This window comes from Natator depressus, chromosome 1 (assembly GCF_965152275.1).
Source record: "Natator depressus isolate rNatDep1 chromosome 1, rNatDep2.hap1, whole genome shotgun sequence".
NCBI classification, from domain to species: domain Eukaryota; kingdom Metazoa; phylum Chordata; order Testudines; family Cheloniidae; genus Natator; species Natator depressus.
The window spans coordinates 223,114,045-223,124,456 of NC_134234.1; the positions used below are offsets into that span (position 1 = coordinate 223,114,045).

Consider the following 10,412-nt stretch of genomic DNA (forward strand, 5'->3'; position numbering starts at 1 on the left):
CTAATAAACGATGGTCACATCAACACCACCCTATACCGGAAACCTACTGACCGCTATTCCTACCTACATGCCTCCAGCTTTCACCCTGACCACACCACACGATCCATCGTCTACAGCCAAGCTCTGCGATACAACCGCATTTGCTCCAACCCCTCAGACAGAGACAAACACCTACAAGATCTCTATCAAGCATTCTTACAACTACAATACCCACCTGCGGAAGTGAAGAAACAGATTGATAGAGCCAGAAGAGTTCCCAGAAGTCACCTACTACAGGACAGGCCTAACAAAGAAAATAACAGAACGCCACTAGCCGTCACCTTCAGCCCCCAACTAAAACCCCTCCAACGCATTATTAAGGATCTACAACCTATCCTGAAGGATGACCCAACACTCTCACAAATCTTGGGAGAAAGGCCAGTCCTTGCCTACAGACAGCCCCCCAACCTGAAGCGAATACTCACCAACAACCACATACCACACAACAGAACCACTAACCCAGGAACCTATCCTTGCAACAAAGCCCGGTTGCCAACTGTGCCCACATATCTATTCAGGGAACACCATCACAGGGCCTAACAACATCAGCCACACTATCAGAGGCTCGTTCACCTGCACATCCACCAATGTGATATATGCCATCATGTGCCAGCAATGCCCCTCTGCCATGTACATTGGTCAAACTGGACAGTCTCTACGTAAAAGAATAAATGGACACAAATCAGATGTTAAGAATTATAACATTCATAAACCAGTCGGAGAACACTTCAATCTCTCTGGTCACGCAATCACAGACATGAGGGTCGCTATCTTAAAGCAAAAAAACTTCAAATCCAGACTCCAGCGAGAAACTGCTGAATTGGAATTCATTTGCAAATTGGATACTATTAATTTGGCTTGAATAGAGACTGGGAGTGGCTAAGTCATTATGCAAGTAGCCTATCTCCCCTTGTTTTTTTTCCTACAAACCCCCCCCCAAGACGTTCTGGTTAAACTTGGATTATTGCTGTGCACATTGTAAGATGAGCTATTGCCAGCAGGAGAAGTGAGTTTGTGTGTGTGGTTTTTGGAAGGGGGTGTGTGTGTGGGGGGGGGGGGGGGGGTGGTGGTGGTGAGAAAACCTGGATTAGTGCTGGAAATGACCCACCTTGATTATCATGCGCATTATAAAGAGAGGTTTCAAAGAGGGATGGGCTATTACCAGCAGGAGAGTGAGTTTGTATGTGTGTCTGGGGGGGGGGGGAAGGGTGAGAAAACCTGGATTTGTGCTGGAAATGGCCCTCCTTGATGATCACTTTAGATAAGCTGTTACGAGCAGGACAGTGGGGTGGGAGGAAGTTTTGTTTCATGGTCTCTGTGTGTATATAATGTCTTCTGCAGTTTCCACAATATGCTAGGCATCCGATGAAGTGAGCTGTAGCTCACGAAAGCTCATGCTCAAATAAACTGGTTAGTCTCTAAGGTGCCACAAGTACTCCTTTTCTTTTTTCTTAGTACTGACAAGAGTATGTGGTTGAAATTATACTACTTTTTTTGGCTATAATTTCTCTTTATGTGTGATTGTTAGTGTTAGGAATTGTGATTTAGCAAAATGTTTTTCAGAAGGTTGGTCTATTAGCTGATTCTCTAGCAAAAAAAAGTGTTTTATTTTATAACTGACATTGACACTTCATATTTTAAACTTTTAAAACTTTCTATTAAATTTGTATGCAATGCAGCATCTTCACACTTGCAAAGACATCACAGGAAACAAGACAGGGTATAATTTCAAGAGTCACAATATTTTCTGTGGACTCCAGATTTAACATTAACGGAATTCTTTGCAACACTGACACTTTATAACACAATATCGTATTGTGAATGTATTCCCTTAAAAGCCTTATTGGCTAAGGTTTCACACAAAGCCGTAGCGTCACCCTCTTGACCTCTTCTGAGAATAAGGAAGATCCACAAGGGACTTTCCAAAACTGTGTGAGAGCTAGATCACCAGATTTATCAGCAAGAATGCAACCCCACAATCTCAAGGTGGGAGGGCTTTGCCTGGACTGGCAGCAGAAAAAAGAAAAAAGGCAGTAGTTCCTTTAAGAGTCCCCCGTCCCTTCAGAGTTCAGGGAGAGGAGAGGAGAAGACATCATCTGAGCTGGTGGAGAGGCCAGTGGCACTCAGGTAAACCACTGCTCCCTGCACACCTTGGGAAGGATATATAAAATCTGCCACTCTAGCCTGATCCCCCTCTCACAGGAAAAGGAGATACTGCTATGTAGAATAGTTTATAGAGCAATAAACACTGACACTGAACTTCATATTTTTTTTAAACCCAACCCTCCCAACTCGCAGGTGTGGATCCCATCAGGATGGCAGAGTGTGAGAATCATTTTGCTAGAAGAGAGGAGCGGGGAAAGGAGGGCAATCAGTGCAGAGGCAGGAAGGGACAAAGAAGAGTAGGAGCTGGATGAAGAAGTGCAGGAGCAACAATGTAAGTGGCCATAATGGCCTTGATCCTGCTTTCACTGAAGTCACTGGCAAAACTCTCATTGACTTCAACGGTATGAGATCAAGTCCTATATTACTGATAGCTCAAGACCAAAGTTTTGCCAGACCATCTCATCTATTTATTTCCTTACTACTCTGTTTGCATAATTCTGTATGCATATGTAGCATAATTCTTCAGTTGAACAGAGATATTGCTGTTACAAATAAAATATGCCTCTTCCATGGTGACAGATCAACCTCACTACCATTTCAATTGCTTCCTACTCCCAGCGGTTTAAGATGCATACTTAGACAGAAACATACTTAAACAAACTTGAGTTTTCGCCTTTTAACCTGACTAAGCAGATTCCCTCTTTAAATATGAGGAAATCCAGGATTTGGTTAAACTCCTCAGACACTTCTGATTCCTGCAGTTTGTCCAATGGAACTGCCATGCTTTTCAGCAGAGGACACAATGATATTAATCTCTTATGATTTTCAACTTCGTAGGACTTTCAAATTAGGTACAGAACTAAGGCATGCACAGGAGGTTAATAAGGTTGACAAATGGCAATTTGTACAAGATCTTAAAATAATGCATTTAAATGTCATAGGTGTATAACTTAAAGTAAATCTTCTCTGTCAGTTTTAATTAGATGGACCACCTCCCCCAAGACATCTACCTTCCAGAGAAAGTTTACATCCATTTAACCTCTGTTAATTCTTCTTAACTAGGACTGGCCACATTTGCAGACCATTTTCTAGCATTCTAGCTGCTATACCTTCCATGTTTTTCGCAGTTCATAATTTGCCTTCACATTTTTACTAATTACTAAAGCTACATGGTGTAAAACCCTTGTTTAAACATCTCACAACCTGTCTTCTCCTCTTCCAATTATATCTGATCCTGCAGTGAATTCATATTGTTTAATTTGTAACATAACAATCACTGCCATAGTCTCCCTTTAAGTGCTAATACATGCTTTAGCACAACAGACATGAACAGAGGTTGCAGATTAAAATTAGGTACAGAATTAAACTGCTTACAAACAGATGAGTCCATTTGAGAATACTGATAATCAGCTGCAGCCAGCTGGAAAGCTTGGGTTTCAAATAGCCACTCTGCTTTCCAAAATGTCAGTCCTACCAGAAGCAATTATTTACTGCAGATAGTTACCATTTTTTGGTAATGATATTCATACACATATGATGAAAAATACTAGATTATTCTAATCACTGCCACTAACATTGATCAGAAGTCTCTAAAAATGTTTTTAATTCCTTATTTTTAGTAGTGTAAGAAGAAACATAATGTATTTGACTTCAGAACAATGATTATGGCCACTGAATGCATTTGGCAAGACAACAACTAACCTAACTATTCTCAGGATGTTTTACCAAGAAGCTAATGGAGTGATATTAGCCTGCTTTGGAACACATTTCAGATACAAATGCCTCCTTCTCCTGTATCACACAAATGGACATGCAAACTAAGGGCTCAAGCATACTTTCAGACAGGAATCACAGCATACCTTGTAAAATCAGTTAGTTCAGTTTTGCCTGCATACACAATGCCTGAGTACACACACTCTAAGGGTATGTCTACACTACGAAATTAGGTCGAATTTATAGAAGTCGGTTTTGTAGAAAGCGGTTTTATACAGTTGATTGTGTGTGTCCCCACACAAGTGCTCTAAGTGCATGTAGTCAGCGGAGTGTGTCCACAGTACCGAGGCAACCATCGACTTCCGGAGCGCTGCACTGTGGGTGGCTATCCCACAGTTCCCGCCGCCCATATGAATTCTGGGTAGAAATCCCAGTGCCTGATGGGGCTAAAACATTGTCGCGGGTGGTTCTGGGTACATATTGTCAGGCCCCCGTTCCCTCCCTCCCTCCCTCCCTCCATCCGTGAAAGCAAGGGCAGACAATCGTTTTGCACCTTTTTTCTTGAGTTACCTGTGCAGATGCCATACCACGGCAAGCGTGGAGGCTGCTCAGCAAACCATCACCCTATGTCTCCTGGGTGCTGGCAGACGTGGTATTGCATTGCTACACAGCAGCAGTTAATTGCCTTTTGGCAGCAGACAGTGCAGTATGACTGGTAGCCGTCATTGACGTAGTCCTGGGTGCTCTTTTAATCGGGCGCCTGGGCAAACATGGGAGTGACTCAGCCAGGTCATTTCCCTTTTAAGTTTCGTCTCGTGGTGATTCAGTCCTACCGGCAGTGCACCGTCTTTTAACCTCCAGCCAGCAGAAGATGATAGCTAATCGTCATACTGCACCGTCTTCTGCCGAGCACCCAGGAGATGATGACGGCTAGCGGTCGTACTGCACAGTCTGCTGCCAGCAAGATGTATAAAGATAGATGAAGTGGCTCAAAACAAGAAATAGACCAGATTTGTTTTGTATTCATTTTCTCCTCCCTCCCTCCTTCCCTCTGTGAAATCAACGGCCTGCCAAACCCAGTTTTGAGTTCTATCCTTCAGGTTTTGAGTTCTATCCTTGAGGGGGCCATTCAGTTTCTCACAAAGCCACCCCCTTTGTTGATTTTAATTCCCTGTAAGCCCACCCTGTAAGCCATGTCGTCAGTCGCCCCTCCCTCTGTCAGGGCAACGGCAGACAATCGTTCCGCGCCTTTTTTCTGTGCAGACGCCATACCACGGCAAGCATGGAGCCCGCTCAGATCACTTTGGCAATTAGGAGCACATTAAACACCACGCGCATTATCCCGCAGTATATGCAGCACCGGAACCTGGCAAAGCGATACCGGGTGAGTAGGCGATGTCAGCACGGTAACGTGAGTGATGAGGACATGGACACAGACTTCTCTCAAAGCAGGGGCCCTGGCAATGTGGGCATCATGGTGCTAATGGGCTAGGTTCATACGGTAGAATGCTGATTCTGGGCTCGGGAAACAAGCACAGACTGGTGGGACCGCATAGTGTTGCAGGTCTGGGATGATTCCCAGTGGTTGTGAAACTTTCACATGCGTAAGGGCACTTTCATGGAACTTTGTGACTTGCTTTCCCCTGCCCTGAGGCACAAGAATACCAAGATGAGAGCAGCCCTCACAGTTGAGAAGCGAGTGGCGATAGCCCTGTGGAAGCTTGCAACGCCAGACACCTACCGGTCAGTCGGGAATCAATTTGGAGTGGGCAAATCTACTGTGGGAGCTGCTGTGATGCAAGTAGCCAATGTAATCAAAAATCTGCTGGTATCAAGGGTAGTGACCCTGGGAAATGTGCAGGTCATAATGGATGGCTTTGCTGCAATGGGATTCTCTAACTGTGGTGGGGCCATAGACGGAACCCATATCCCTATCTTGGCACTGGAGCACCAAGCCGGCGAGTACATAAACCGCAAGGGGTACTTTTCAATAGTGCTGCAAGCACTGGTGGATCACAAGGGACGTTTCACCAACATCAACGTGGGATGGCCGGGAAAGGTACATGACGCTCGCATCTTCAGGAACTCTGGTCTGTTTCAAAAGCTGCAAGAAGGGACTTTATTCCCAGACCAGAAAATAACCATTGGGGACGTTGAAATGCCTATATGTATCCTTGGGGACCCAGCCTACCCCTTAATGCCATGGCTTATGAAGCCATACACAGGCAGCCTGGACAGTAGTCAGGAGCTGTTCAACTACAGGCTGAGCAAGTGCAGAATGGTGGTAGAATGTGCCTTTGGACGTTTAAAAGCATGCTGGCGCAGTTTACTGACTCAGTTAGACCTCAGCAAAACCAATATTCCCACTGTTATTACTGCTTGCTGTGCGCTCCATAATATCCGTGAGAGTAAGGGGGAGACGTTTATGGCGGGGTGGGAGGTTGAGGCAAATTGCCTGGCTGCTGGTTTCGCACAGCCAGACACCAGGGCGGTTAGAAGAGCACAGGAGGGTGCGGTGCGCATCAGAGAAGCTTTGAAAACCAGTTTCATGACTGGCCAGGCTACGGTGTGAAAGTTCTGTTTGTTTCTCCATGATGAAACCCACCGCCCCTTGGTTCACTCTACTTCCCTGTAAGCTAACCACCCTCCCCTCCTCCCTTCGATCACCGCTTGCAGAGGCAATAAAGTCATTGTTGCTTCACATTCATGGATTCTTTATTCATTCATCAGACAAATAGGGGGATAACTACCAAGGTAGCCCAGGAGGGGTGGTGGAGGAGAGAAGCACCAGGAGGGGTGGTGGAGGAGGGAAGGACAAGGCCACACAGCACTTTAAAAGTTTAAAACTTACTGAATGCCAGCCTTCTGTTGCTTGGGCAATCCTCTGGGGTGGAGTGGCTGGGTGGCTAGAGGCCCCCCCACCGCATTCTTGGGCGTCTGGGTGAGGAGGCTATGGAACTTGGGGAGGAGGGTGGTTGGTTACACAGGGGCTGTAGCAGCAGTCTGTGCTCCTGCTGCCTTTCCTGCAGCTCAACCATACGCTGGAGCATATTGGTTTGATCCTCCAGCAGCCTCAGCATTGAATCCTGCCTCCTCTCATCACGCTGCCACCACCTTTCAGCTTCAGCCCTCTCTTCAGCCTACCACCTCTCCTCCCGGTCATATTGTGCTTTCCTGCACTCTGACATTGTCTGCCTCCACGCAGTCGTCTGTGCTATGTCAGTGTGGGAGGACACCATGAGCTCAGAGAACATTTCATCACGAGTGCGTTTTTTTTGCCTTCTAATCTTCACTAGCCTCTGCGAAGGAGAAGATCCTGTGATCATTGAAACACATGCAGCTGGTGGAGAAAAAAAAAGGGATAGTGGTATTTAAAAAGACACATTTTATAAAACAATGGGTACACTCTTTCACAGTAAACCTTGCTGTTAACATTACATACACAGCACATGTGCTTTCGTTCCAAGGTCGCATTTTGCCTCCCCCCAACACATGGCTAGCCCCTCACCCCCCTGCCCCCTGGCTAACAGCGGGGAACATTTCTGTTCAGCCACAGGCAAACAGCCCAGCAGGAACGGGCACCTCTGCATGTCCAATTAAGAAAAGCACCCTATTTCAACCAGGTGACCATGAATGATATCACTCTCCTGAGGATAACACAGAGAGATAAAGAATGGATGTTGTTTGAATGTCAGCAAACATACACTGCAATGCTTTGTTCTACAATGATTCCCGAGTACGTGCTACTGGCCTGGTGTGGTAAAGTGTCCTACCATGGAGGACGCAATAAGGCTGCCCTCCCCAGAAACCTTTTGCAAAGGCTTTGGGAGTACATCCAGGAGAGCCGCAAATGCCAGGCAAATTAATCATTAAACATGCTTGCTTTTAAACCATGTATAGTATTTTAAAAGGTACACTCACCAGAGGTCCCTTCTCCGCCTGGCGGGTCTCGGAGGCAGCCTTGGGTGGATCCGGGAGGTACTGCCTCCAGGTCCAGGGTGAGAAACAGTTCCTGGCTGTTGGGAAAACCGGTTTCTCTGCTTGCTTGCTGTGAGCTATCTTCCTCGTCCCCAAAACCTGCTTCTGTGTTGGCTCCATCTCCATTGAAGGAGTCAAACAACACATCTGGGATAGTGGTGGCTGAACCCCCTAAAATGGCATGCAGCTCATCATAGAAGCGGCATGTTTGGGGCTCTGACCCGGAGCGGCCGTTTGCCTCTCTGTTTTTCTGGTAGGCTTGTCTCAGCTCCTTAAGTTTCACGCGGCATTGCTTCAGGTCCCTGTTATGGCCTCTGTCCTTCATGCCCTGGGAGATTTTGACAAATGTTTTGGCATTTCGAAAACTGGAACGGAGTTCTGATAGCACGGATTCCTCTCCCCATACAGCGATCAGATCCCGTACCTCCCGTTCGGTCCATGCTGGAGCTCTTTTGCGATTCTGGGACTCTGCGATTCTGGGTCACCTCTGCTGATGAGCTCTGGCCAGCATGGCAAGCTGCAGGTGACCATGCAAACAGGAAATTGAAATTCAAAAGTTTGCGGGCCTTTTCCTGTCTACCTGGCCAGTGCATCTGAGTTGAGAGTGCTGTCCAGAGCGGTCACAACAGAGCACTCTGGGATAGCTCTCGGAGGCCAATACCGTCTAATTGCGTCCACAGTACCCCAAATTCGACCTGGCAAGGCCGATTTAAGCACTAATCCACTTGTCAGATGTAGATTAAGGAAATTGATTTTAAGAGCCCTTTAAGTCGAAAAAAAGGGCTTCATCGTGTGGACGGGTGCAGGTTTACATCGATTTAACGCTGCTAAATTCAACCTAAACGCCTAGTGTAGACCAGGCTAAGGCATGCACACAAATCTAAAAACACAATCAAGCTTTAAAATAGTCTGGCATTTCTGGTTTATATGAGTTCCCACTGGTGCAGTAGGCCAGGTCTCTTAGGGCAGAATTCTCAATCTTTTCTTTTCTGAGCCCCCCCCCACCTCCAACATGCTATAAAAACTCCAGGGCCCAGCAGGGAGGAGGGGGCCCTCGAGGCTCCAGGCCGGGGGTGGCGGTGGGGGGTGGCCTCAGGCATAGGCATAGTTTGACTTCTATTTTGTTCTGGCAGGGGCCAGCAGGGCACGGGCCAACTCCACACATCGGGGCCCAGGGAGTGAGTGCCACCTTCATCCCCGCCTCACCTCAACAATCCACACAGCCTATCTGGGTTGGGGGCGGGGGGCAACCAAAAATTATAACTCAAAGGGGGAGGTGGCTCAGCTCAAAAAGTTTGAGAACAGCTCATGTTGCAGGGAGGGTAACTGGGGGCTCTGTGCTGGCAGGGGGTAGCTCAGGTTGCAGGGAGGAGGGTAGTTAGAGGTGGTAGGTAGGGAGTGTGAGGGCAGGGGCATAGCTGAGGGTGCAAGGAGGTGGTAGCTAGGGGCTGTGTGCGGGCAGGGGTGTAGCTCAGGGTGCAGGGAGGTGGTAGCTAGGGCAGTTTATGGGCAAGGGAGGTAGCTCAGGATGAAGGGAAGGGCTAGCTAGGGGCTGTGGTCCCTGTGTGGTCGCTGCTCCCTGAGGGTTCTGCCAGCCCCCGAGATGGGTCCCCCCCCACCGCCTGGCCAACTCTTACTGGCTGTGTGAACAATCAAAGGGGGCTGGGAGCAGAGAAGCAGCTGCAACCCTGGGCACCACCAGCAGGAGAAGATGCGGGGGAATGCCACGGTTGCCTGCTCCATAGCATCAGCCAGAGCAGCAGCTGCCCCGCACTGCCCCACTCTAGCTTCCCACCTCCAACCTTGTGAGCCTGGATAGCTCAGTTGGTAGAGCATCAGACTTTTAATCTGAGGGTCCAGGATTCAATTCCCTGGTCAGGTGATGAACTGTTCCCCAAGATCTTAAAAGTCTCTCTCTTTTTTTCCTTTCTGGGTTGGGGACGCATAGCTCAGTGGTTTGAGCATTGGCCTGCTAAACCCAGGGTTGTGAGCTCAATCCGGGAGGGGGCCATTTAGGGATCTGGGCCAAAAAAAATGTGGGGATTGGACTAGATGATCTCCTGAGGTCCCTTCCAACCCAGATATTCTATGATTTTATAAACCTAGCCAGGGAGCAGGCCTCGGGGGCAGGAGAAGGGGAGGAGGTGAGGGTTGTGTGGAGCCTGGCTCTGGGTAAAGCACTGCAGTTTGAAGGGGAAATGCACCCTGTCTCCCCAACTCCACCCATGGACTCAGGGCTTCTGCCCCGCAGAGAGCATCAGGACTCAGGGTTCCAGGATTCAGTGCCACAGAGCCCCATGGGGTGTGGGGGGCACCAGGGCTTCAGCCCTGCAGGGGAGCCAGGGCTCAGGGCTCCCAGCTTCAGCCCTGTGGGGTGGCACAGGGGCTCCATGGCCCCCCTAAAAGGGCTCACAGACCCCCAGTTGAGAACAGCTGTCTTGGGGTATGTCTACACTGCAATTAAACACTTGTGGCTGGCCCATGCCAGCTGACTTGGGCTTGTGGAGCTCAAGGGCTGCTTAACTGCAGTGTATACGTTGGGGCTCGAGCTGCAGCCCAAGTTCTGAGACCCTCCC

The 10,412-nt window shown here is 48.2% G+C and overlaps 1 non-coding gene across 1 annotated transcript; it reads left to right on the forward strand.

Annotated features, from left to right (window-relative positions):
- The first annotated feature begins 9,645 nt into the window (after nt 1-9,645).
- TRNAK-UUU (transfer RNA lysine (anticodon UUU)) lies at nt 9,646-9,718 on the forward strand. The gene has a single exon. It is a non-coding gene; the product is annotated as a tRNA-Lys (tRNA).
- The last annotated feature ends 694 nt before the right edge of the window (nt 9,719-10,412 follow it).